The sequence below is a fragment of the Zalophus californianus genome, chromosome 3 (assembly GCF_009762305.2).
Source record: "Zalophus californianus isolate mZalCal1 chromosome 3, mZalCal1.pri.v2, whole genome shotgun sequence".
Taxonomy (NCBI): Eukaryota; Metazoa; Chordata; class Mammalia; order Carnivora; family Otariidae; genus Zalophus; species Zalophus californianus.
Genome location: NC_045597.1, coordinates 7,899,982 through 7,927,191, shown reverse-complemented (window position 1 = coordinate 7,927,191; position 27,210 = coordinate 7,899,982). Strand labels below are relative to the sequence as shown.

Sequence of the window (27,210 nt, the reverse complement as noted above, 5' to 3'; positions counted from 1 at the left end):
AGATATAATTTAAAAAAAAGTAAATTGAAAAGTGTCATTAGATGTCAAAATAATTAATATTCAAATGAGAAGATATTTTTAATTAAAAGCTCTAAATCTGGAAAAATGAGAGATTATAGTGGTCTATGGCTGTGTTCAAATGCTTCAAAGACAGCAAGTTCTTGAGTGCATTACCTTTGGCTACTAAATCATTTAACTAATTATATATTTGCAGCACACATTGTAATTACTAGGTGATATCTTATTGGTTCTGTGTCAGTAATGAGGAAATTTAGGCCAATAGTTCAAGAAGTTTTCAATTGCCAATTCTGATAGAAGTTGTAAGTGGCCTCTTAATGAGTACTCCAGATATATTGATTCATATTCTAGCAATTGGTATCTAGTGCCCTGGTTACTGGAGATTTAACAATACAAATTGGAAATCGCAGTTATCAGGATATTGAGATTTTCCTTTCTAAGAGGGAAAATATCTCTTCAACATAGTTATGACATGATTAATGCTTAGTTCAGATAAGTGAATTTCTTATTAAATTGAATATATAGATCAATGCATGCAACCAGATATAAAGGGTTTTCTCCATTTGTTGGTTTCTAATTCTGGCTATCCAACTAAGAAGATTAAACCTGATCCTAATTTATCCAGTGGGAATGTAAATGTTAAAAGTATCTAAATAACTCACTATTCTGAAAATATATTTTTAATGATCCTACATTGTTGAATCCTATCATTGAATCAGAAGAAGAGTAATTTGCAATAATGGGCAGTGAGTGGCAATGGTATAATCAATGGGATTATAAATAGACAGTTGAAGAAGTCATGGAGGCCATCAGTAAGATACAGTAGGGTAACTGACCACTAATGGTCATAGTGGTGTTTCTACCATCATGGATCGTAGAAGACCTTTGAGGTTTCTGCATGATTTAATTAGTGGGCATACTAGTGATGATGATAATAATACCACTAATAGCTAATGTTTCAGAGTGATTACTATATGCCAAGTAGCATTACTGTAATTTTACATACGTTTTCTCTACTGATTATCTACACTAATCTTATGAGGTAGTAGTTTGAGGAACTGAGGTACAGAGGAGGTAGCTGGTTTTCAAGATCGCAGAATTAGAGAATGATAAAGCTAAGGGAGTTGATGTGGACCGTGTGATATCTTTTTATGTACACAGTACACCCTCCCACCCCCCCCACACTATCATACACATTGCCAAACTATCTCTCTTTAAATGTCTGTTATCCTTGTGACATTTTAAAATCTAGGTATAATGTTAACCAGAAAAGATCAGACATCAACTATTAAGAAATCATTGATATTCCACTGCAAATGTGATAAATGGTACATTTTATTAAAAGGAAAGTGTCAAAAATAAAGGCAAAGTATCAACATTGCATAAAACAATTTTAAACATGAACTATGTAATTAATGATTTTTAAGATACTCCTGATAATTCATAACATTTTAATGGAAATGATTAATTAAATTCTGGAAAAAGTACAAATCCTCAACTATCTTCTCTTGACTCTTCTTAGAAGTGAGAGATTGGAGCTCTGTGTTGGAACTGTACTTCCACAAGTGACAATTCAATGTGTATTTCTGTTTGGTTCAATACTGTGCATTATGTCTTAAGCCGAGAGGAAAAAGCATAAAAATTGTATTTCACAGACACATGGTGTATTAATTTACTATTGTGACTGTAAAAAAATATGACAAATTTAGTGGATTAAACAACATATATTTAGTCTCTTATAATCTGTAGGTGGAAATCCTAAAATCAAGGTGTTAGCAGACCTGTGTTCCTTCTGGAGGCTCTAGGGGAGAATTCATTTTCTTGCCTTTCCAGTGTCTATAGGCTACCTGTACACCTGGTCCCTTGGCCCCTCCTCCATCTTCAAAGACGGTACCATAGCATCTTAAATCTCTGTCTCTCTGTCTGTCTCACCTCTACTTGCTCTGTCACAGAAGGACGTATGACAGGACCCTTATGATTGCATTGGGCCCTCTTGGATAATCCAGGACCATCTCCTCCACTCAGGAGCCTCAGGATCCATCTCTAATTTAATGACATCTGCAAATTCCCCTTTGCCATGTATGATAACATATTCACAGGTTCTGGGGATTAGTATGTGGACATTTGGGTGGCATCATTCTGTCTACCACATATAGATAGAAAGATAATAGCAAGTGTAAATTAGCCTAGACCTTAAAGCCCATAAACGTGTCCTTTCATCGCTAAGTGCACTAAATTTTAGCAGTTAGCCTAGAATGTCTCTTTTGCCTTATGACTGTGAAGTAAACGGGAATTTCGAAAAGTTCTCTCACTTAGGATCCCATTATGAATGTTTTCAAATAATAGCTTTAAGTGATGAAAACCTATTTAAAAAAAAAACCGAGCATGATGTGCTCCATCCTATCTGTTTCACAAGTCATCATCAAACTATTCTGTATATGTGAAGCCAAAGGTCCAACGGCTGTGCTCTGGAAGGGGCCATCAGGGGCCTGCAGGTGTGCTGAGGTGAAGGTTACCACTGGGTGGCGCTCAGGGGCTATGGGAGTAGCCCACCCTGGCTTGTGCGTTGGCACCCACCACAAGGAGCCTGGTGTGTTTACACCAGCACACTGAACACACCTTATCATTTCTATGTGCTCCTGGCTTACAAAAATATGGGAAAGCACTCACTCAAACTAACAGTCTGACCGTGTTAGTGTTAGTGCTTCAGTTTTAGTTCTCTGCCTCACATTTTAAAGTATTTGTCAGCCGTGTGTCTTCACATGGCATACGATGTCTTTCATGATCCACTGCCTTCCTGAATCTGCTATTCATCTCTCTTCCACAACCTTTCTCTTCCATACTCCAGCATTTCTGATGTAAGCAAATTCAAGAAATGCTGTTAGAGAAGTTTTTCTTCTCTAAAAAAACAAAAACAAAAAAAACCCATAAGCATGTTGTAGCCCAGTGTTCATAGTATTTTTCAATAACGAGCATTTATTTAAAAGTAACAATTGGGATTCCATATGCATGGAGCAGGCATTTCTAGTTCAAGCTTATCAGAGTCTGAGTACAAAGTCCCATATTTAAGACTTACTGTGTGCCTTTTAGAAAAATTGTGTTATCTTACCTGATTCTTTTAACAACTCTGTAATGAACTAGGTCATAACTTTCTTAAATCATATTTTATTTAATAGAATTCCAGTGGGTATTTTAACTAATGCTTAACTTCAAAATTAATTATCTTTCCACTATAGTCCACCCTAGGATCATTTAGCTTAACCCATTTATTTTACCTAAGAGAAACCTGAGGAGCTGAGTCTTTAAGTAACTTGACCTTTCCTACGTAATTGACATCGCTAAATTTACACAGAATATTAACCCAAGGAGAAATTTCACTTGAAGGACCAATAGAAAAAGAACATATGATTAAGCACAGATGGTACCTGGCTCACCTAATATGTCTATGACTTTTCTTCAGTTGTTTTTAACTCTAATCAAATATGGAAGTATTCTAAGCTGAAAGTGGCAAATTTTCCAAAATCCTTTCTGAAGACTAATAATGCATGTAGCTTTCCATCTCCTGAGTCTAGAGCCTATAGTTACTGCTGGTGGATACAGGTGGGATCTTTTTTTTTTGTTGTTGTTTTGTTTTGTTTTTGGACTGTAGCTAAAATTTTCTGATAAACAGCTCTTCTTGACATTAGTGAGAAGCATGAAGCAATTCATTCTAAAATAGAGTAAACCTCTAGCCTATTATTATTTCAGGGGTTCTTAATCTGGGCTCCACTAAACACTAAGAGATTTTTGGATAGACTTTTGGGGATTTATAAACTTGGATGAGAAAAAGCGCAGCTTTATTTTTGCTGTCCTTTAACTGAAATTTAGCATTTCATTTGATGTTAAATATAGGCAATAAAACACAGTAGTCCAAGCAATTCTAGGTGACTTTGTCAACAATAGAAATCAGAAATTTTCATGTTATATTCAAGTTATTGATGATATCAAAAAATACTGTGTATACTCACCACTACTTTGAAATTATGGAAGCTATTAATTGTTAATATGTTAGCTTTATTCAGTAAGTTGCTTTTCTTTGTAAGCCTATGCTTACTATGTTATGCACTTAAAAATGTTAGAGATCCTTGGGCTCTTTTCATAATTTGGCTATTGTTGATAATGCTGCTATAAACATTGGGGTTCATGTTTCCTTTTGAATCAGTATTTTTGTATCCTTTGGGTAAATACACAGTAGTGCAATTGCTGGATCGTAGGGTGGTTCTATTTTTAACGTTTGGGGGAAATTCCATACTGTTTTCCAGAGTGGCTCTACCAGTTTGCATTCCCACCAACAGTGTAAGAGGTTCCTCTTTCTCCACATCCTGGCCACACCTGTTTCCTGTGTTATTATTTTTAGCCATTCTGACTGGTATGAGGTGACATCTCATTGTGGCTTTGATTTGTATTCCCCTGATGATGAGTGATGTGAGCATCTTTTCACGTGTCTGTTCGCCCATCTGTATGTCTTCTTTGGAAAAATGTCTATTCATGTCTGCTGCCCATTTTTTAACTGGATTATTTGTTTTTTGGGTGTTCAGTTTTATTAAGTTCTTTATATATTTTGGATTCTAACACTTTTTTTAAGCAGGAGAAAACAAATATGATTTCTTTTTTATTATACTTTTTAAATTTAAATTCAATTAATTAACATATAATATATTATTAGTTTCAGAGGTGGAGGTCAATGATTCATCAGTCTGACATAATACCCAGTGCTCATTACATAACGTGCCCTCTTTAATATCCATCACCCAGTTACCCCATCCCCCCACCCCCCTCCCCTCCAGCAAACCTCAGTTTGTTTCCTATGAATAAGAGTCTCTTATGGTTTGTCTCCCTCTCTGATTTTGTCTTGTTTTATTTTTCCTCTCTTCCCTATGATCCTGTTTTGTTTCTTAAATTCCCACATGTGGATGAGATCATATGATAATTGTCTTTCCCTGATTGAATTATTTCACTTAGCATAATACCCTTTAGTTCCATTTGCGTCATTGCAAATGGCAAGATTTCATTTTTTGATGGCTGAGTAGTGTTCCTATATATAGATGTGGTCTATGTATGTGTATATATATATATATATATATATATATATATATATATATATATATACACACACGGTCTATAGATAGATGTGGCATGTGTGTATATATATATATATATATATATTTTATCCATTCATCTACCAGTGGACATCTGGGCTCTTTCCACAGTTTGGCTACTGTGGACATTGCTGCTATAAACATTGGGGTGCAGGTGCCCCTTCAAATCACTACATTGTATCTTTGGGGTAAATACCCAGTAGTGCAATTGTTGGATCATAGGGTAGCTCTATTTTCAACTTTTTGAGGAAACTCCATACTGTTTTCTAGAGTGGCTGCACCAGCTTGCATTCCCACCAACAGTGTAGGAGGGTTCCCCTTTCTCCACATCCCCGCCAACATCTGTCGTTTCCTGACTTGTTAATTTTAGCCATTCTGACTGGTGTGATATTCATTGAGGTTTTGATTTGTAGTTCCTTGATGCTGAATGATGTTGAGCACTTTTTCATGTGTCTGTTGGCCATTTGGATGTCTTCTTTGCAGAAATGTCCTGCTCATGTCTTCTGCCCATTTCTTGATTGGATTATTTGTTCTTTGGGTGTTGAGTTTGATAAGTTCATTATTATAGATTTTGGATACTAGCCCTTTATTTGATAAGACATTTGCAATTATCTTCTCCCATTCTGTCGGTTGTCTTTTGGTTTTGTTGACTGGAAGAATAAATATTGTTAAAGTGTCTATGCTACCTAGACCAATCTATACATTCAATGCAATCCCTATCAAAACACCAATATCAACTTTTTTCATAGAGGTGGAACAAATCTTAAAATTTGCATGGAACCAGAAAAGACCTCAAATAGCCAAAAGAATGTTGAAAAGAAAACCAAAGCTGGTGGCATCACAATTCCAGGACTTCAAGCTCTATTACAAAGCTATAATCATCAAGATAGTATAGTACTGGCACAAAAACAGACACATAGATCAATGGAACAGAATACAGAACACACAAATGGACCTTCAAATCTATGGTCAACTCATCTTCAACAAAGCAGGAAAGAATATCCAATGGAAAAAAAGATAATCTCTTCAAAAATGGTGTTGGGAAAATTGGACAGCCACATGCAGAAGAATGAAACTGGACCATTTCCTTACACCATACACAAAAATAGACTCAAAATGGATGAAAGCTCTAAATGTGAGATAGGAATCCATCAAAATCTTAGAGGAGAACACAGGCAGCAAGCTCTTTGACCTCGGCTGAAGCGATTTTCTTGCTAGACATGTCTCCAAAGGCAAGGGAAATAAAGGCAAATATGAAGTATTGGGATTTCATCAAGGATTCTAACCCTTTAACAGATATTTCATTTGCAAATATCTTGTCCCATTCCATAGATTGCCTTTTAGTTTTGTTGATTGTTTCTTTCACTGTACAGAAGATTTTTATTTTGAAGTCCCAATAACTTATTTTTGTTTTTGTTTCCTTTGCTTAGTAAGATATATATATATATGTATATATATATATATATATATATATATATAAAATGGAATATTACACAGTCATCAAGATGAATGAAATCTTGCCTCTTGCAATGATGTGGATGGAGCTAGAGAGTATTATGCTGAGTGAAATAGGTCAGTCAGAGAAAGACAAATACTGTATGATTTCACTCATATGTGGAATTTAAGAAACAAAACAAATGAACATTAGGGAAAAAGAGAGGCAAACAAAGAAACAGACTCTTAAGTATAGAGAATAGACTGATGGTTATGAAGGAGAGATGGACAGGGGACTGCGCTAAATGGGTGATGAGTATTAGGGAACCCACTTGTGATGAGCACTGGGTGTTGTATGTAAGTGATGAATCACTAAACTCTACACCTGAAACTAATATTGCACTATATGTTAACTAGCTAGAATTTAAATAAAAACCTGGGGGGAGTAGTTAGAGATCCTTGAGCTTCACTGGATTATCAAAGGGATCCATGGCTAAAAATTATTGAAATGAAATATTAAGAATTATCCATACATATTTCTTCTCTGGACTTAGTAAGAATGAACCTAAAGTGTGATCAATGCCCTTAAATTGCCCAGCTTCTCTTTTCACGGTTGGGTAGGAAACTGAAATATGACTTGTTATCTCTTCCTCTTTCTTTTCACTCTGAGAACTGAACTCAAGCAACCGTTAGTAATTCATTCATCACAATATAAGGGAGGTGTGTACTAACTATTTGTATGTCTGATGTCTTTATTTATTTAGAAGCCACAGAACTCAATTTCCATGTTATTGTCTACAAGGCAATAAATATTATGCATATGCTCACAATGTGCATAATTTCTCCAAATGTCTAGGTTCTCTAGAATTCCACACAGCTAATGGTTTTGTGTACTACAACCCCCTAAATCTCACAGTTTTCTTTCACTGGTAGCACCATTCTGGTTCAAGAAACACAGGTGCCATAGAACTAAAGCCCCAAATCTCAGGACAAAAGGGAGATGAACTTTGGAGTCAGAAAGAGTCAAAGTTAGGGAGCTCAGTGTTAAAGACAGGAACGAGAGCACATGGATGCAACATCCTCTGGAATCACACAGGAGTGGGGAAGGAATCCCCAGAGCTTTACCTAAAATTGCAAGTAAAATAATTAACTGATATTTCATTTTTTTCTTAAATGTCAAATAAGTAGAATTTGGCCGCAAATGAGATTTGTTATAAAATCAGTATTAAAGAGGGCACGTTCTGCATGGAGCACTGGGTGTTATATGCAAACAATGAATCATGGAACACTACATCAAAAACTAATGATGTAATGTATGGTGATTAACATAACATAATAAAAAACATCAGTATTTTTGATTACATCATACTGACAATTATAAATTTTAGTCCAGAGAGTGTCCCTAGTGGTATTTTATTATCCGATTTTGTCAGATATATTGAGCTTCTTGGATTTAACTCCCATTCAGGCCCATTAACTCTATTTTGGATTAGGGCCACAGATGCAACCCAATCAAGGCTATTTATGTCATAAACTTTACTACAAGTCCCCAAGAATACTCAGTAGAGGAGTTTGCTTAGATAATTATGGGTTAATTATCACTAGCAGAAACTTAGCTTGTTATTTATGAGTAAAACTAATATTCTTTTCTTAAGACCCCTCTCTGAGAGTTTATATGAGATCTCTAGAGAGGTCTAAAGTACAGAATGAGTAATTAAAAGTGGAAGCAGAAACTAATGAGTTGTACACTTAAAATAAATTAAGATGATAAAGTGTATCTTATTTGTATTTTACTATAATTAACATTAATAAGTAATAAAATAAAATAAAATAAAGTAGTAGAAGCAGAAGGAGCTGTTAGTTTCTATTCATATTTGCTCCATTGAAGACATGAAGCTTTGGTCTGAATTTGCCAATCTAGACACTATTTCCCGATTAAAATTTGAAACTTTGTGAAGGGGCATGTGATAATATATATCATCTGTTCAGAGCAATGCCTATTTCTGTAAGCATCTCCAGAAACTATTTAGCTGGCACTTGGGACATTTTATAAAGTTAAAATTTAAAAAAAGGTAAATGGGACTTTATTTTTCTTTGACTAAATTTAAAATAATCCAAGAATGGCAAAGAAGACCTAAATCATCCCAACTCAACTACATGATTTAAATGTAGATATTTCAAGATGAAACTTGGTCAATTTATGATTCTTTCCATTTCATATTTTCTTCCATTCTTCCTTAGCTTCTCTAAGTAACTACAAATAATGGTATTGTCATGGCATTAGGAAAAGGTGTCTGTCTCAGTATCATCTTCTGTCCATGACAATACTTATTAAGATGTAATTCAATTAGCCAGCTGTTGGGGCACCTACCATGAAATCTGTCCTGATACTAAGGACCCTGTTGTGGGCTTCTAAGCATAAGTCCAGGAACTTAGATATTTTGCTTACTTCTCCCAAGACCAGGTTCTTCCCCTCCATTATCCCTCTCAGCTCTACTCTGTTTCCCCACCCCATTGTTCCAGTTATTGATTATTCATGACAAAGTACCCCAAATTTAGTGGCATAAACAACTATTTTATTATATTTTTGGATTCTGAGAACAAGGAATTCAGAAAAGGCCCAGCAGGGACAGCTTGTTTCTATTCTGAGCTATTTTGGGGCTTCATCTGGAATACATGAAGTCTGGAGACTTGAATCATCTAAAGACTTTTCTTTTACTCACATGTCTGAAAGTCGATGCTGGCTGTTGGTTGCAACCTCAGCTGGGCCTGTTGGCCTGACACCTACATGTAGCTTATCTTGGCTGCTTGGTCTTCCTCGCAGCATGGATGGCTGGGTTCCAAGAATAAAAACATTGAAGAGAAACAGGCAGAAGTTGTTTGCCTCTTATTACTTAGCATTGGAATCCCATCATGTCACTTCTACTGTTTGTAAGCCCACCAGCTTCAAGAAGAAGCACAGACCCTACTTCTTGATGGTAGGCCTGTCAGAATCACATAGTAAAAACAGCATGTGGAATGAAAGTACTTGTTGCAGTCATAATTGGAAAATAGCATCTGCCACCGCCCCCCTTTAGGGACTTGATTCCTTCTCTACGCAGGTCAAGATTATCAGAATTTTCTGAAGCTACCTTTATGTCCATAGCCTTATCTATTTTCCTGGTTTGGCACCATAATGTGGAGCTCCTCCTCCATAATGTGGAGGTTTCCATATCAGGTGAAAGCATATGGAAGACTTGCCTCTACTCTCAGATTTCCCTTAAACATATATGGGTCCAGCCATTCCCACTGGACTAAGCCAAGGGATAGCAGTGTTGGGCTTCTTCTTGGGTACTGTCAGGCTCTAAAGACTAGTCACTTCTCTAGCTTTCTTCTCCCTGCTAATCTATTGAGATCTTTATCTATCTGCTTGGGAAAAGGACTATTGTATCTGCATATTGTCTTTCCTACTCTAATATACATTATTTACATTTCTGTCTGTTGTACATGTTTATTTATTTATTTTTTTAAGATTTTTTATTTATTTGAGAGAGCGAGAATGAGAGAGAGAGAGAGCACATGAGGGGGGGAGGGTCAGAGGGAGAAGCAGACTCTGCGCCAAGCAGGGAGCCTGATGTGGGACTCGATCCCGGGACTCCAGGATCATGACCTGAGCCGAAGGCAGTTGCTTAACCAACTGAGCCACCCAGGCGCCCCTGTTGTACATGTTTAAATGATTTTTTGAAATATCCAAATAATTTTTGTTTCCTCCGATTCCACATTTATATAAATCAAAAGTACATTCAAGGTATGCCTCAGCTTTGGATTTTAAAAGCTGTTTTAGAAGTCAAAATCAATTATTCGACTATTTGTTTATATAAATTCTGTTGTTGGTAGGCAATAACTCAGGATTATTTTAATGGGGGAGGGACAACAGGGTAAAGAGAACTAGGAAAGAGAAAAACAGTCAATTGAGTAATGTTTCAAAATACTATCCTGCTACATTTGCAGAAAGACCATTAACTATTATACTTTCAATTGTATTTGGTAATGAAGAAGCTTCTTAATATAAATATAAGTAATATTTATTATGACTAAGTCATTCTAAAATATATTAATCTAATCCAATAGATATGAAAAATTTCTAATATCCTTTATATTTTTAATTGTTTAAGATGTGATGAAATGGTCTCTGCTTTCTGTAAATATTCAGTTTATGCCAGATTCCAGGGAAACCCAGAAATAGGGCTTTTTGCCCTACCTCATCTTTTTAAAAAAAAAAAAAAACTTATTTATTTAATTATTTGAGAGAGAGAGTGAGAAAGCACATGAGGGTGGGGGAGGGCAGAGTCAGAGGATTTCAAGCAGACTCTACACTGGGTATGGGGCTCAACACTGGGCTTGATCTCTCTATCTATGAGATCATGACCTCGAGCTGAAAGCAAGACTTGGATGCTCAACTGACTGAGCCACCCAGGCGCCCCACTACCTCATCTTTTTATATTCTAATTTGATGCAACTTTTATTTGTTGTGTTAACATATGTCCCATGTTTAAATTCAACTAATACATATAATGCATGGTTTGCCAATCAGATGGGTTTATACAAAAAATAAGTGTCAATTAGTTGTCAAGTCCTCATGGTCAAAAATTATGAGATTTACTGTGGTCTTGCTGATTGATCCTTCTGCCTTCCTCTAAAATACTGGCATATGTAAGATTAAATTATGTGCTCAGGTGAAGTATCTATGATTATTTTGCTTAAATAGCAAACATGGAGAAGATAGTTACCAATACAGACTCAGAAACACTCTTAGTCTAACCAGAAACTGAGGAGTTTTCAGAAGATTAGTCTCCAAAACAGAGGAGATAATATACTCCAACTTGTTCCATTAAGACTTGTGGTTTCTGCTTCTGCATGTAAGGAGATTGGAAATAGGGCGCCTGGGTGGCTCAGTTGGTTAAGTGACTGCCTTCGGCTCAGGTCATGATCCTGGAGTCCCGGGATCGGGTCCCGCATCAGGCTCCCTGCTCGGCGCGGAGTCTGATTCTCCCTCTGACCCTCCCCCCTCTCATGTGCTCTCTCTCTCTCTCATTCTTTCTCTCAAATAAATAAATAAAATCTTAAAAAAAAAGGATATTGGAAGTAACTACTCCATCCTAACAACAATTAAAAAGCTGAACAGACTGGAAAACCAACTCTTCTTGAATCCATAAAATAAGGAAGAATTCAGGACAAACCACCACCCCCAAGACTAGAGAGACAGATGAAAAAGGGAGTCAGAGCTTCTGTGAGCCTAAAAATAAGCCTGTCATATAAACTATGGACTTTGGGTGACTAGTGTATTAATGTAGGTTGATTGTAACAAATGTATCACTCTGGTGGGGGATGTTGAGAATGAGGCGCTGTGTATGTGTAGGGGAAATTTCTGTAACTTCGTCTGGGTTTTGCTAAACTAAAACTAAAACTAAAACCTAAAACTGCTCTATAATCTTAATAAAAATTTAAAAAAATCTACTCTATTAATATAAAGTAAAAAAATACTATTAAGGAAGACAAAGAAGAGCTAAAAATATTCTGCAATAAAATTAGGTATTTCTTTAATTTTAATTAGACCCTGAGTAGCTCCAACATGTTCACACGCACATATGAAGAGAGAATGAGAACAGAGAAATTAAAATAAATATAAAAACAAACAACAACAGCAACAAAACTAAATTAGTAATTGAAGGAAGGGGCTTTCACTTTTCTAAAATAGTAGTTCTCAAAATAAAGTTTTCAGACCCCTGGGATTCCCTAGATACATTCATTGTAATAGTCAAACTATTTTCATAATAATGCTAAGATGTTAGTTGTCTTTCTAATGGTGTTTGCACTGATGCCCACAAAAGCAATTTGGGTAAAACTGCTGGTTTCCTAGCATGAATCATGGGAATAGCACCAAAATACTAGTAGTCATTGTATTCACAGCCATGAACTTGTAAGGAAGACAAAACAAAACAAAAAGAAACCAAGTATTTAAGAATGTCTGAGATGAAACATAAAAGTCATTCCTTTAATTAAATTCGAACTCCCTAGTAATACCGTGTGATGAAATGGAAACTCTCATGAAGCACTATTGCTGCATAACAGATTTGTCAATGACTATATCAGGGCTCCTATACTTACTTGTCTGAGTTGCAAGCTAAACTAACTGCTTCCCCCCCCCCCATAAAACACCATTTTTACTTGAAAGAAAGACTGACAGAACAACTATGTTATTCAGAACTGAGTATTTGGTGGACATTTTCTTGATAGTGAAAAAAGAAATCAAACCTGCTGCTTTAAAAAAAAAATCTGATAATACTTGCTGCCAATGATGAAATTCAAGATTTCAAAAGAAAATTAGAAATTTGGAAAACTTGTATCCACCACTGTGAGACTGGTATATCTAATTCTTAAATAATTTTCTGATGATTTCTGGTGAAATTAATTAATGTGATTTTAATCCTCTATAATGAAATGTCAACATTTGAAATATCAGCATTACTCAATAAAACAATTCTTTCCAAATGATCTGTGCATGATGTTACATAATCATTTGTGGTTAAAAGATTCATTCAAAGTGGAAAATAGACCAATGAATTTGAATGTAACAGTGCAAAAAAAATGATTTTTTTCTGTTTCCACACTTCATCCTCTAAAAACGACCACTTTGCAAATTTTGGTATAGTGTTAAAGAAGAATATCCCCACTTATCTGAAAAAGGCTATTTATGTCATCCCCACTGTTTCCAACCACATATCTCTGTGAGGCTGGATTATGTTCATATACTTTAATCCAAATAGTTTATGGCAACACAAAGAATATAGAGGCAGGTATAAAAGTCAAGACATCTTAAGAGAGACATTTAATAGATTTGCAAAAGTGAAAAGTAATGTCTTCATTAATTTTTAGTTTTAGAAAATATAGTAAGTTTTTCATAAAACCAACTGTTATTTTAAAAGATTTCATTAATAGATACTTAAAATTTTTCTCACACTCAACTTTTAACTATCAGTGGATAAAAACCACATAAACAAAGCTCTCAGTTCCTCAAAAGTTTTTAACAATATAAAAGGATATTGAGACAAAATTTAAAAAAAAATTGGGAAATACTTCTCCAAACAATTTCCAAACAGTTCGGTGTTGTGTATTTGTTAGGCAGATTGCTGTCATATCTGACCAATATGTCACTGCTCCCTCCTGAATATTGTTTTCATCCTTATCTCTCTTTATACTATTCTGATTTTCTCCTGCTCCCCTATTACTCCTTTCTCATCTGTTCCAAATATTTTAAATGTTGGTGTTTCCTAAGGTTTACTCCTAGTCACATACCGTTTCTCCTCTAACTTTTCCCTGTTGGGTAGACCATCCATCTGCCATGGATCACCCTACATTTTTAATAGGCATATCAAGAGTGTAAAGCTTTGACCACTCTTGGGCAATTCTTTGGGTTGTGTTTTCAATGTTTTCAATGAACGACTCTGAGGGCTGAGGTGAAATCTCCCTCAAAACAAAGAACTGACTTCTCTTCCTATAGAAACAATAAATTTCTCAAGCTAAGTGTTCCTCTTCTGCAGTGCAACCTACTGCATGCGCAAGTGTCCATCATGGACCGCTTGTGTCATCCTGTGGGATCTAAATGGCATGGCAAGCTGACAGAAATGAATGTGAAACTGGCTGCTTCTGCTTGTCTCTTATCAAGATGCCCTGTGTCTTCTGCCAGTACCTATGAAACGGGCAAACTTACTGACTTGCAGCTAGGATAAAACCCTAGACCTTGCACGGTTCTTGAGACTGACCTCTTTCTCACCTATGGTTTCCTCCTAAAATTCAGAAATAGCAGTGACTACAAAATGTATGACTTTAGCCTGGATTACTGCCCCAGTTACAGAAAGCCTACTAGAACAATATGAAGAAGACACAGTTCATACTTTATGTGCCCAAAGTCTAATTATCTAGGGTAATTAATTTATTCAGTGGTTATAAATTCCCTGGATTTATGTCCCTGGGATCTTGCCATATAGATCTTCTGTATTCTTTGCAGACCTAAGTTTGGTATCAGGTTATAGCTACACTTCAGTAGGTCCTCACTAGGAGTTAGTTATCAGTGATAATATTTCCTTCTTTGGTACCCTAGTATCACCTAAGAATTCCCCAGCAATAATTCAAAAGTAAATTACTTCCCCAGATCCTACACTTTCTTGATTTGTTTTCTTTTCTTCCACCATTTCCAGAAGTATAATTAATTTAGCCTGAGAGGTTTTTTACAAGTTGCTGCCCTAGCCCATGGCCTTTCCAACAATGTACCTCTGAGAGTGTCTGGAAATTTAGTTGAGCAGAGAGCTATAGCCAGGCCTTCTGTTCAAATGCACCAAATGTTACACATTGGCTCCCAAAGAGCACTCTCTGCTCACTGTTGGTGTAACCATGGCCCAAAGCCAAACCTTGCTGTGGACACATTACCCGTTAGTGAGGAAGGAAAAAAATATCCCTCATAATGACTTTTTAGCTATAGTTTCAAGATCCCAATTATTAACAATATTTTTCCATAGTGAAAAATAAAATGATGTAAACTTTAATATCATAATTAAGGCTTTGGTATTGCCTCGGGAGGGCTCCAACAGGGCATTTGTATAGGTCACGGGAAACTTCCAGAGGCAGCTACACAAAGCTAAAGTTTCTTTTGAAGTGATGACAAAATACTATCAATGAGGAGTCCTTCCAGATCAATGAGGTCACTTGATTTCTTACTGTATATTCATACAGAACCAAGCTTTAGGTCCTTCACACCAGGATTCTTATAGCCCATATGACAACTTTAGATTGTTTGCACAGTTTCTATGAATTCATACTCTGTTTTCTACCTCTGCCAATTGTGATTAGTTAATAATAATCTTCAGGATGGGGTATATCCCAGAATTTAAAAATAATCCTTGATTTTTATATGACATTGACAGAATCCTTTGTAATTGTTCATCAGAAAAACGTAGATCCAGCTATTATGCTAACTTCAACCTTTGTTCGAAATAAGGTAGAGAGAAACACATATAAAACATACACACATAAAATAGAAATGTGTATATAAAAATACATATAATCCCATGTCCTTGAAACAAAATTTATCATTTTTTAATTCCTTCAGAACATTTTACATGATTTCTATTCTTAAAATTGTTATTTGGCATTTCATTTGGATGTCAATTTTTCCTATGTTGTTAATTAATTTTTATAAAAATGAGAATTTATAAGAAATATAAATGACATTCACCTAATTGTAAATATACACCTAACCTAAGCGTAAATATTGTGAGGTTTGTATTATACTCCCGTCTCTTAGACATTTAATTCCTGTCTCTGGGAGAAAGCATTTCTGAGATCTGCCACAGAACTGCCTTAATGTGCATCACCATGTTGGGCTCTGGAACTCACCTTTTTTGCTGGTGGGACTACAAAATCGTGCAGCCACTTGGGAAAATAGTTCAGTGGTTTCTTAATATATCCTTATTATGCAATCCAGCAATCATACTCCTTGGTACTTATCTAAAGGAGTTGAAAACTTGTATCTACAGAAAAACCTGGAATGAACATTGGTAGTAGTTTTACATATAATTGCCAAAACTTGGAAGCAATCAAGATGTCCATCGTTAGATGAATGAACAAACCGTGGTCCAACCAGACAAAGGAATATTAATCAGCATTAAAAAGAAATGAGCTGTCATGCCATGAAAAGGCATGTAGGGAACTTTAAATGACTACTTCTAAGGGAAAGAAGCCAATATGAAAAGGCTACATACGGTATGATTCTAACTATATGACATTCTGGAAAAGGCAAAATTATGGAGACAGTAAAAAGATCAGTGGTTGCCAGGGGTTGGGTTGAGGGAATTAATAGGTAGAGTACAGAGGATTTTTAAGGCAATGAAAATACTCTATATGATACCATAATGATGGATACATGTCATTACACATTGCCAAAACCTGTAGAATGTACAACACCAAGAGTGAACCCTAATGTAAACTATGGACTTTGAGTAATTATTAGGTGTCAATATTGGCTCATCAATGGTTTTCAAGGTACCATTCTGGTGAGGGATGTTGAGAATGGGGGAGGTTATGCAATTGTGGAGCAGACACAGATTTCCCATTTGCCAGATATGGGAAATCTCTGTAATTTGCCCCTCAATTTTGCTGTCGACTTTAAACTGCTCTAAAAAAAAGTCTTAAAAAATTTAATTTTCCATTTTTATAGAAGGAAAAATAAAAATATCTGACATATTTCACTACCTTCTTAAGAGGATCAAGTAAAAATTTAAATGTGATATATAAGAGTGGTAATAATAAAAAAAAACAATGACTCTAATGCTATGTGCCAGTCATTGATGTACATACCCAATGTTTTCAATATATTAGCATAATCTTCACTACAAACCTATGCTGTAGTTATTATTATTATTATACTGACACTTCAGCTGAGGAAATTACTGCATTGAGAAGTTATGTAGCATGTTAAGGTCATGAAGCTTGCAGAGGTGGAGCCAAGATATGATTTCAGGTGTGGTCTGACTCATGAGTTTATCTCCTGATTCCTACATTATACAGTCGCCCCAGGTATTAACTACATTCCGTTACTATTAAGTATGATTCTTTAAGGAATGGGAGATCACTGCCATTATTAATAATGATATGGATTTTCAGAATAAATTAACACACTTATAACCCCTTTGCTCAATGAGTTTGGGGATATTTTCGATTCTCAGTTGAGGGTCTGGGATGTGCCAACCCCTGGGTTTCCTGTGCTAGGGGTTAGCCTTGAAATAATAGGAATTTGTGCAGTAGTTCAGAAGCCTCAGTTTTCATAAAAAAAAAAGATGTACATCAAGGAGGTACTCTAGAATTATCAAATACAGGAGTGCAGAAGAGTTTTGTGACCCAGGCTGGGTGAGAGGGGAACATAAAAGACCGGCCTGATGGGGAACATAATAGTCTTAGAGTCTACCTGTGTCTACCATTGAGTCAACATGTAAGAAATAATCAGGCATTTTCCAGAAGTTGCTGAAAAATTATGTCTGTCTTTTTCTTGTGCCATGATGCAAGATTGATTTGCCTGGCTAACCTACTCAAATTTCTTTTTTTTTTTTTAAAGATTTTATTTATTTATTTGAGAGAGAGAGAGAGAGAATGAGAGAGAACACGAGAGGGAAGAGGGTCAGAGGGAGAAGCAGACTCCCCGCTGAGCAGGGAGCCCGATGCGGGACTCGATCCCGGGACTCCAGGATCATGACCTGAGCCGAAGGCAGTCGCTTAACCAACTGAGCCACCCAGGCGCCCCCTACTCAAATTTCAATATATATGTATAAAGAGTGAAAATGAGTAATTGGTGAAATAATCTCTATCAGGATATACCTTGGGACTTTGTCTGTTGTCTCAAAATCACTAAAGCCTGGAAGTTAACGACAGTCAGTGAACTTATCTTCACTTCTAGAGACAGGATTTGTAAAGACGTGACGAAATTGGTTCAGTGTTCTTACAAAGTAGCTATAGATATCCTTAGTGCAAGGCATTTTTGCTAAAAAAGTAACAAAAACTTTACAAAAAATGAAAGTGTTATGTTATTTCCCAGCCCATTCGCATGGGGGGAAAATGGTACACAGTTCTCCCCACCCCAGGCAAGCGCGGCAGTGTCAAAGAACACACAAAAATTGGGGGATTGTTTACACTAGAGAAGACTGGTATTTCACTCCCTGACTAAATGCTTGTTATCAGTCACATCCCAAATTATAACCAGAAGTAGTCACATATTAGGAAAAATCGGGATATGCCCCAGCGGCTTTGGTATATATGCTGATGGAGGCAGGTGTCTGTTTTAAGCCTGAAGAAGCCAAAAACAGAAAGCTGGCTGGATAAGCCACAAAGTTAAGGCATTAAGAAAGGTTGCAACAGAAGAAACAAACACTTCATGGGACAAGGAATTCTCTATTTTTATTTGGGACAAGTGGCCTCTACAGGAGGGTAACTTTACTATCGATATCTTGACAAAACCTGACCCAGAGTAGCTACCTCCTAAGGCAAGGTGATCCCAAATGTCTAACCCTGGGCAGGGCTGGGGGAAGGTAGGAAGCAAAGGGGCTCCCAGCAAGCAATGATGTCAGTAGGGAAAGAGCACTGAGAAAGGCACACAGTGACCTGCAGAAACAAAGGGCAGCGTGGTGAGTGGGGATGCCCTCAAGGTCCAAAGTAGATCTTTCCCTCTTCCTTTGAAATCCCTCCCCTACTACTCTAGCCTTGAAGGAGAAGCAGGTGGAAATGGGGGTAAGAAAGGAAAAAGAAAGGAAAGATGGCGGCCCTTCCCTTTCCTCATCACTTGCCCAGCTCCAGAGTGGTCTCAGAAGGGATAGGACAGAGGTCTTTGATGGATGACAGATTACAATTTTAATTGAGACCAGATTGGAATTAAAATGACCAGAAAGCTACTGGATTTTCCCAGGATGCTCCTAAGGGTCAGGGAAGGGCAAAATGACAAAACGTATTTTAGGGCAACAAAGGTGGTAGAAAATAAAACTTTATATTCTGAGTTCAGCCCGTCCTAAAAGCTAGTTGCTCTTATTTGCTCAGGGTTTTTAAAACTTCCACAAGAAATTCTAGAAAAATCAAAGCATTCTCCAGACCCCCTCCTTGTTGTATGAAGAATTACATTAATTCTATAAATCCCCAATGCTACTTTTAATAACTGGTGCTCTTGAAGATTTAAAGAAAAGGTGCAAGTAGGAGAAAGTATAGCACTTCTTCTTAATGTACAACAGACCCTCGGATTAGTTTGCAGTGATTCTCTGTCAGTGTTTTAAATAACTGGGAAGGTATTTCATGATTTTCATAATTGGATAGTATTACGATACTCACCTAGTCAAACTTGTTCTGATAGGTTTTTGAGGCAAATTTCCTGAGTGTTAAAGCAAATCATGGGGAGCACTAGTTAAACCACGATACCCATGATACGTAAGTACTTTGGCCGCACAAAGTAACGTACTTAGACATGTGCTTTCTTCTCTCTATTGATTTCTCGGACACAGGTGGGTTCTAACCTTTGAGAAATATACGGTGGGACAGCCCATATGGGGCAGGATTTGATAAACAGAAAGTGTTGGGAAGGGAGAGCTCTTTCGGAGCTTGGTGCACCTGCAGGCACGGACCAGGGCTGCTGTGCCCAGGGCCTGCTTGCGAAGCCTGCTGCTTGCCACGAACCTGCTTCCTACCCTCTGAGCCTTGTTGTCCTGCCAACCATGGAAGCTGACATTTTTCCTCTTATTTGCTTTTGCCTTTAGAAAAGTTCTTGAGGGAACACCCGAGGGACAGGCAGCGGAGCAGATCTAGTGGAAAAAAAGGAAAAGAAAAGCCACAAAAAAACAAAGACTGCTCCCCCAACCAAAAACACAAAGTAAACAAACAAACAAAAAAAGTACCAAATAAAAAGAGGAAGGAAGCTTTTGGGAGCAATGGAAATGTCTCTCTCATGTTGATCTAAGAGAATTATTTTAAATAGATTGTCTCCAACTGAGAGAAAATTGGGGCTGGAGAAGGGTATTGAATGTCTCTCTGTGTCCAGTTCTTAAAATAAAATAGACTAGCAGTCTCTATAATTTTTGGAAAAGGCACCAAATAATTTGATTACGTCTATATTTACAAAGCACTGTCATATAAGACATATGAATGGCCTTAATAAGTAGGTGACTATAAAATAAATACACATGATACATATAGAACATACATTCATATATAAATAATATAAATATATGTGTATATATGTGTGTGTGTATATATGCCTTTTATATGTATGTGCATATGTAGTGCTTAGACACCATTCACATATATAGATGCATATATTTAACCTCCTTCTGCTGAAAATTTGCATTCCATTTTGTATTAATTTTTGTTTATCAAATTGCATTTTAAATGTATGTTACTTTAAAAATACTAAAAATGTTCTATTTTTATAATACATGTAACTCATACTAGAGGACTGACCTTGAAAATTTTAAATTACTTTTATAGAAAATATATTCAGCATTTGGGAGTTAGGAAATCTGTGATTTTACAATGAGTTTGAGTTGTGCTCTAGTGAAAGTCCTGCCTTCAGGTGGATCCTTACTCTCTTTTCCCACAGATATGTTATCAGACTTATGTAACCACCTTGCAGATGACTCCTCTAGGTAAAGAAATTCTTTTCAAAGAGATGCTGTTAAAAGACACATTTCTGTTCTTCTTGGGATAACCATGCGAAGTTAATCTAGGAAAAATAGTTCCAGTTTACAAGTATCTGTCTTTGTACTGGGGAGAAGACATGCTGTGCACGCTAGTTGTAAATGTGGTTCTTTGCAGTGCTGATGCACCAAAAGGTAGAAATCCACTAGCTCGGCCCAGGAGAATGGAATCATTCCGAGTGGGGCTGATAACAGGTGGAAGAAAAAAAATAAAACAGATGTGGAGTCAGTTTAAAAAAAAAAACGATGAAAAGAAAACGCATGCATTGAGAAGAAAATTGAGCTGATAGAATAAAAAGCAGAAGTAATGGCTCATATCAGACCATTGAGGAAGAGGGACAATGGCTTCAGATTCCCAAAGAGAGCTCCATCTGCTGCAAGAGAGGACAGAGCACAAGGGCCATTGCTGTCTTTTAGGAAGACCACAGCATTCAGTGCCAGATGAGGATCCCCACTGGGGAGACAGTCCAAACTGGGCTTGTCTTCTGCAAGGGTTACTCCAAGCTCTGGGTCTGATAGACAGTTTAGCCAACAAGGGTCACTCCTGCCTGGTAATAGCACAGTAACGTCACAGTGGAAAGTTGTCTCAATGGGCTTGAAGAGAGCGTGTCCCTTAAATACCTTCAGCCTCTGTTTTCCCATTTGTTAAATGAGTACCCTAACAGTCACACCCTAAGTACCCAGCATACCATACAACTGTCAACTATTTTTAATATTTCTGCTCCTGTTGTCATTGATAGAGACATCTGCATACTGCAGCCTTCTGTGCTGGGCACGTGAGAGTGGTTCTTTCTGCCTCACTGCGTAAGGAGGGTTTTGCAGGGAACTATCTAGCAAGATCTTGGTTTCAAGAAGCAACATCTGTATCTTTGAGACGTGACAGCGGATGTGATCCTAGGAGTATGAAGTGGAACTTCTGCATTAGGAGGACCCTGATGCTTTAACTTATTACTTCTTTACATAGTATTAGCTTGTTTAAAAAGCAGTTAGTAAAGGGTCCTTAAGGGGCACCTGGATGGCTCAGTCTGACTTGATTTCAGATCAGGTCATGATCTTAGGGTTGTGAGGTAGAGCCCTGGGTCGGTCTCCACACTGGGCATGAAGTCTGCTTAAGATTCTCTCTCTCCCTCTGCCCCTCCCCACCTGCTCTGTCTCCCTCTCTAAAAAAAAAAAAAAAAAAAAAAAAAAAGTCCTCAAGAAGAGGAAAACACCTCAGGTAAGTGTTAATATGGTAAACAGGGAAAATGTGGGAATAAGGAAGGTATAAAAAATATGGGATCAGGTAAAGAGGGCCAGGGCAAACTTGGGACAGTGTTTATTTCAAGCACTTGTAGCTGAGAGTAAATATTTGAAGGGAGGCAGTCTTAAAATGCCAAATGCACACTGCACAATTTTTTCAAAGGCTGGCAGTTTATGCAGATGCAAGAAACATCTGTTACATTTAAAGTTTACAAATAGCTTTAATTCAGTGATACAACGGGCTGATACAGCAATGTATTTGAGTCTGGAATGCTTGTGTTTTGGAGAAAGAATGAAAAACCAAGCAGCACGGATCAGAACTGCACTTGGCTGTGTGCATTTTGGAAAGTGTTGAAAGCATAAGTTTAAGATTTTCTATAGTTTTAAAATATTATGCTAACTGCCATGTGGTATCCTCAACTGGATCCTGAAACACACAAACAGAAACATTAGTGGAAAAACCAGTGAACTCTAAACAGTCGGGAGTTTACTTAGTAGTATTGTACCAATATTACTTTCTTAGTTTTGACAAGTGCACCGTGGTTATTCAAAGTGTTAACTATAGGGGAAACTGGGTGAACCATATTCAAGAATTCTAGGTGATAGCTTCCAACTTTTTTCATATATCTATAATTATTCCACAATACAATTGTATTTTTTAAAAAATTGGGATTTTTGAAGATGTCCCTGAAAACTGAATAAAAACATAAACTATTTCTTTTTTCCCAAGTGCCAGACAAACATAATGCAATATTTTTTTAATGTTTTGTTATTGTTGCTGTTCTATATTCAATAATAGAATGAGATGAAGATTACAAAACTATTCCTTAAAATTTGTATGAATGTCCAGTTTTGAGTACACCCTACTTTGGGGCTTTTGAGTAACTGGGAAGGAATCTTACACAGAACTTACAAATTCACTCTTCATTAAATTTCTCTGAACCTAATTTTTCAGAAAGACACTTTATGGTGAAAAGTTGTAACTGATACATGCAGAACATTTGAAACTTTTGAGGGATTGAACCTTAGTCAGAGAAATTAAGCCTAAGGGAATCAGTTTGTACAAATGCTAATGAACCTAAGCACTCAACACCAGAAAGCAGGCAGATTTTTCTAAGCAGTGGAAAAAATGGTGCCCTTTACCTTCCACCACACTGTCTCAGGTGAAGGTATTCTTAGGGATCCTGGCAATAATTTTCTTGCAAGACATCTTGTCTAGCTTAACATCAAGAATGATTGTTCAAGTGTCAAAGATGTTTTGGAAGTACGATAGGTATCTCTGTAATTGTTTAAAGATTCTTTGCAAATCAGTTCTCAATTTTCTTTTAGTCCTCATGTTTTAGTTTATCTAAAGCCATAGGTTGGGGGCGGAGCAAGATGGCGGAGGAGTAGGAGACCTGGATTTTGTCTGGTCTCAGGAATTCAGCTACATAGGGATCAAACCATTCTGAACACCTACGAACTCAACAGGAGATCGAAGAAAAGAAGAGCAACAACTCTCTGAACAGAAAAGCGACCACTTTCTGGAAGGTAGGACGTGCGGAGAAGTGAATCCGAGGGGATATTTGGGAGGATAGATGGTGGGGGAGGGGGCCTCCGTCAGCCGCTTCTGGCAAATGATGGAGCCGCGGAGCACAAAATCGGACCTTTTAAAAGTTGGCTCGGCGGAGGGACGTCGCTGCAGTGGCTAAGCGGGGGGTGGAATCCTCCCGGGACAGTGTGGTCTCAGGACCCTCGGGGTCACAGAAAGACTGGTGGTGACTGAGTGCGGCAGAGCTCCCAGGTATCGGAGCGGGGAAGCCGGCTGCAGAGACGGAGCCGAGGTGCGGGCTCTCAGCTCGGGGTGGCCATAAACTGTGATCCGCGGCCCAGTCGGGCCACTGCTCCTCCAGCAGGGACCCAACAGGCGGCAGAGCCGGGGAGACTCCCCTTCCTCCCCCGGGAGGAGCGGCGCGGGAGCGCACCACAGGGATCTGCTGGGTTTGGAGACTCCACACGGGGTCGGGTGCCAGAGATAGAAACGCTCGGTCACAGGCCGGGTGAGCACGGAGTGCGGCCGGAGACCGGGGAGACGGGAGTGACTGCTTTTCTCTGGGGGCGCACTGAGGAGCGGGGCCCCGAGTTCTCAGCTCCTCCGGGCAGAGATTGGGAGGCCACCATTTTCACCCTGGTCCTCCAAAGCTGTACCGAGAGCTTTCAGGGAAAAAAAGTTCCCAAGAGCAAACCCGAGCAGCTTGCTTAGCCCGGACCGACAAGGGCGGGGCAATCCCCGCCTCCGGCAAAGACATTTGGGAACCACGGCAACAGGCCCCTCCCCCAGAAGATCAGCAAGAGCAGCCAGCAAGCCAAGACCAAGTTTATGGATCAAGGAAAACGGGAGAACTCCAGGGCTAGGGGAATACAGCACATAGAATTCATGGCTTTTTTACCATGATTCTTTAGTCTTTCAAAGTTAATTTTTTTTAACTGTCTTTTTTTCTTAATTTTTCTTTTTCCCTTTTTGAACCAACGTCTTTTCAATCACTTTTTTAAAAAAATTTATTTTTTATTTTTAGAGTCATATTCTATCCCTTCATAGTAGTTACCCTTATTTTTGGCATATATATATATATATATATATATATAAGTTGTTCTCTCTTTAACATTTTGAGAAACAGTTTCTTCTAACAGATCAAAATATACCCTAAATCTCTAGTGTATGGCTTTGTTCTAGTCTCCTGGTGATCACATTCTCTCCCCCTTTATCTTTCTTTCTTTCTTTCTTTCTTTTTTTTTAAATCCTCTTCTTTCTTTTTTCAAACAACTTCTTATCTTATAAATTCCTTTTATAAAAGTTTTTATAATTTTCATCTTTACAGTCATATTCCATCCCTTCGTCGTATCAACCCTAATTTTGTACATATATAAGTCTTTCTTTAAAAATTTGGGAGGCACTTTCTTCTAACAGACCAAAATACACCCAAAATCTACTGTGTGGCACTGATCTATGAACCAGCTTGATCATATTTGATCATATTCTGTTTTTTTTTGTTTTGTTCTGTTTTTGTTTGTTTTTATCTTTTTCTTTTTTTTTTTTTTTTCTCTTTCTTTCCCTTTCTTTTCCCCTGGTTTCAGGTCTTTTCTGATATGTTTAGAGTATATTTTGGGGGGACGTTGTTACACTGTTAGCATTTTGTTCTCTCATTCATCTATTCTCCTCTGGACAAAATGACAAGATGGAAAAAATCACCTCAACAAAAAGAACAAGAGGTAGTACTGTCTGCCAGGCGCCTACTCAATACAGACATTAGTATGATGTCGGACCTAGAGTTCAGAATCATGATTTTAAAGATACTAGCTGGGCTTGAAAAAAGCATGGAAGTTATTAGAGAAACCCTTTCTGGAGAAATAAAAGAACTAAAATCTAACCAAGTTGAAATCAAAAAGGCTATTAATAGGTGCAATCAAAAATGTGGGCACTAACTGCTAGGATAAATGAGGCAGAAGAGAGAATCAGCAATATAGAAGACCAAAGGATGGAAAATAAAGAAGCTGAGAAAAAGAGAGATGAACAGCTACTGGATCATGAGGGCACAATTTGAGAGATAAGCAATACCATAAGATGAAACAACATTAGAATAACTGGGATCCCAGCAGAAGAAGAAAGAGAGAGAGGGGCAGAAGGTATATTGGAACAAATTATAACAGAGAACTTCCCTAATGTGGGGAAGGAAACAGGCATCAAAATCCCACAGGCACAGAGAGAACCCCTCTCAAAATCAATAAAAATATGTCAATACCCCGACATCTAATAGTAAAACTTACGAGTCTCAGAGACAAAGAGAATATCCTGAAAGCAGCTCAGGAGAAGAGATAGGTAACATATAATGGTAGAAACATTAGATTGGCAACAGGCCTATCCACAGAAACCTGGCAGGCCAGAAAGGACTGCCATGATATCTTCAGAGCACTAAACGAGAAAAATATGCAGCCAAGATTACTATATCCAGCTGGGCTGTCACTGAAAATAGAAGGAGAGATAAAAAGCTTCCAGGACAAACAAACCTAAAGGAATTTGCAAACACGAAACCAGCCCTACAAGAAATATTGAAAGAGGTCCTCTAAGCAAAACCAACACCAAAGAAATACAATTATAAGAACATGTTATGAGCAACTATATGCCAGCAAGTTAGATAACCTGGAAGAAATGGATGCATTCCTAGAGATGTATCAACTACCAAAACTGAACCAGGAAGAAATAGAAAACCTGAACAGACCTGTAACCACTAAGGAAATTGAAGCAGTCATCAAAAATCTTCCAACAAACGAAAGCCCAGGGCCGGATGGCTTCCCAGGGGAAATCTATCAGACATTTAAAGAAGAACTAATACCTAATCTTCTGAAACTGTTCCAAAAAATAGAAATGGAAGGAAAACTTCCAAACTCGTTTTATGAGGCCACCATTACCTTGATCCCCAAACCAGACAAAGACCCCATCAAAAAGGAGAATTACAGACCAATATCCTTGATGAACACGGGTACAAAAATTCTCACCAAAATACTAGTCAATAGGATCCAACAGTACATTAAAAGGATTATTCACCATGACCAAGTGGGATTTATCCCTGAGCTACAAGGTTGGTTCAACATCTGCAAATCAATCAAGGTGATACAATATATTAACAAAAGAAAGAACAAGAATTATATGATCCTCTCAATAGGTGCAGAAAAAGCATTTGACAACATACAGCATCCTTTCTTGATGAAAACTCTTCAGAGTATAGGGATAGAGGGTACATACCTCAATATCATAAAAGCCATCTATGAAAAACCTACAGCTAATATCATTCTCAAAGGGGAAAAACTGAGAGCTTTCCCCCTAAGGTCAAGAATGCAGCAGGGATGTCCACTATCACCACTGCTATTCAACATAGTATTAGAAGTCCTACCCACAGCACTCAGACAACAAAAAGAAATCAAAGGCATCCAAATTGGCAAAGAAGAAGTCAAACTCTCACTGTTTGCAGATGATATGATACTGTATGTGGAAAACCCAAAAGACTCCACCCCAAAACTGCTAGAACTCATACAGGAATTCAGTAAAGAGGCAGGATATAAAATCAATGCACAGAAATCAGTGCCAT

General features: G+C 37.5%; 1 pseudogene; it reads right to left on the bottom strand.

The window, feature by feature from the left end:
- LOC113920505 overlaps positions 1–27,210 on the bottom strand; it is a 67,969-nt pseudogene that overhangs the window by 7,589 nt on the left and 33,170 nt on the right.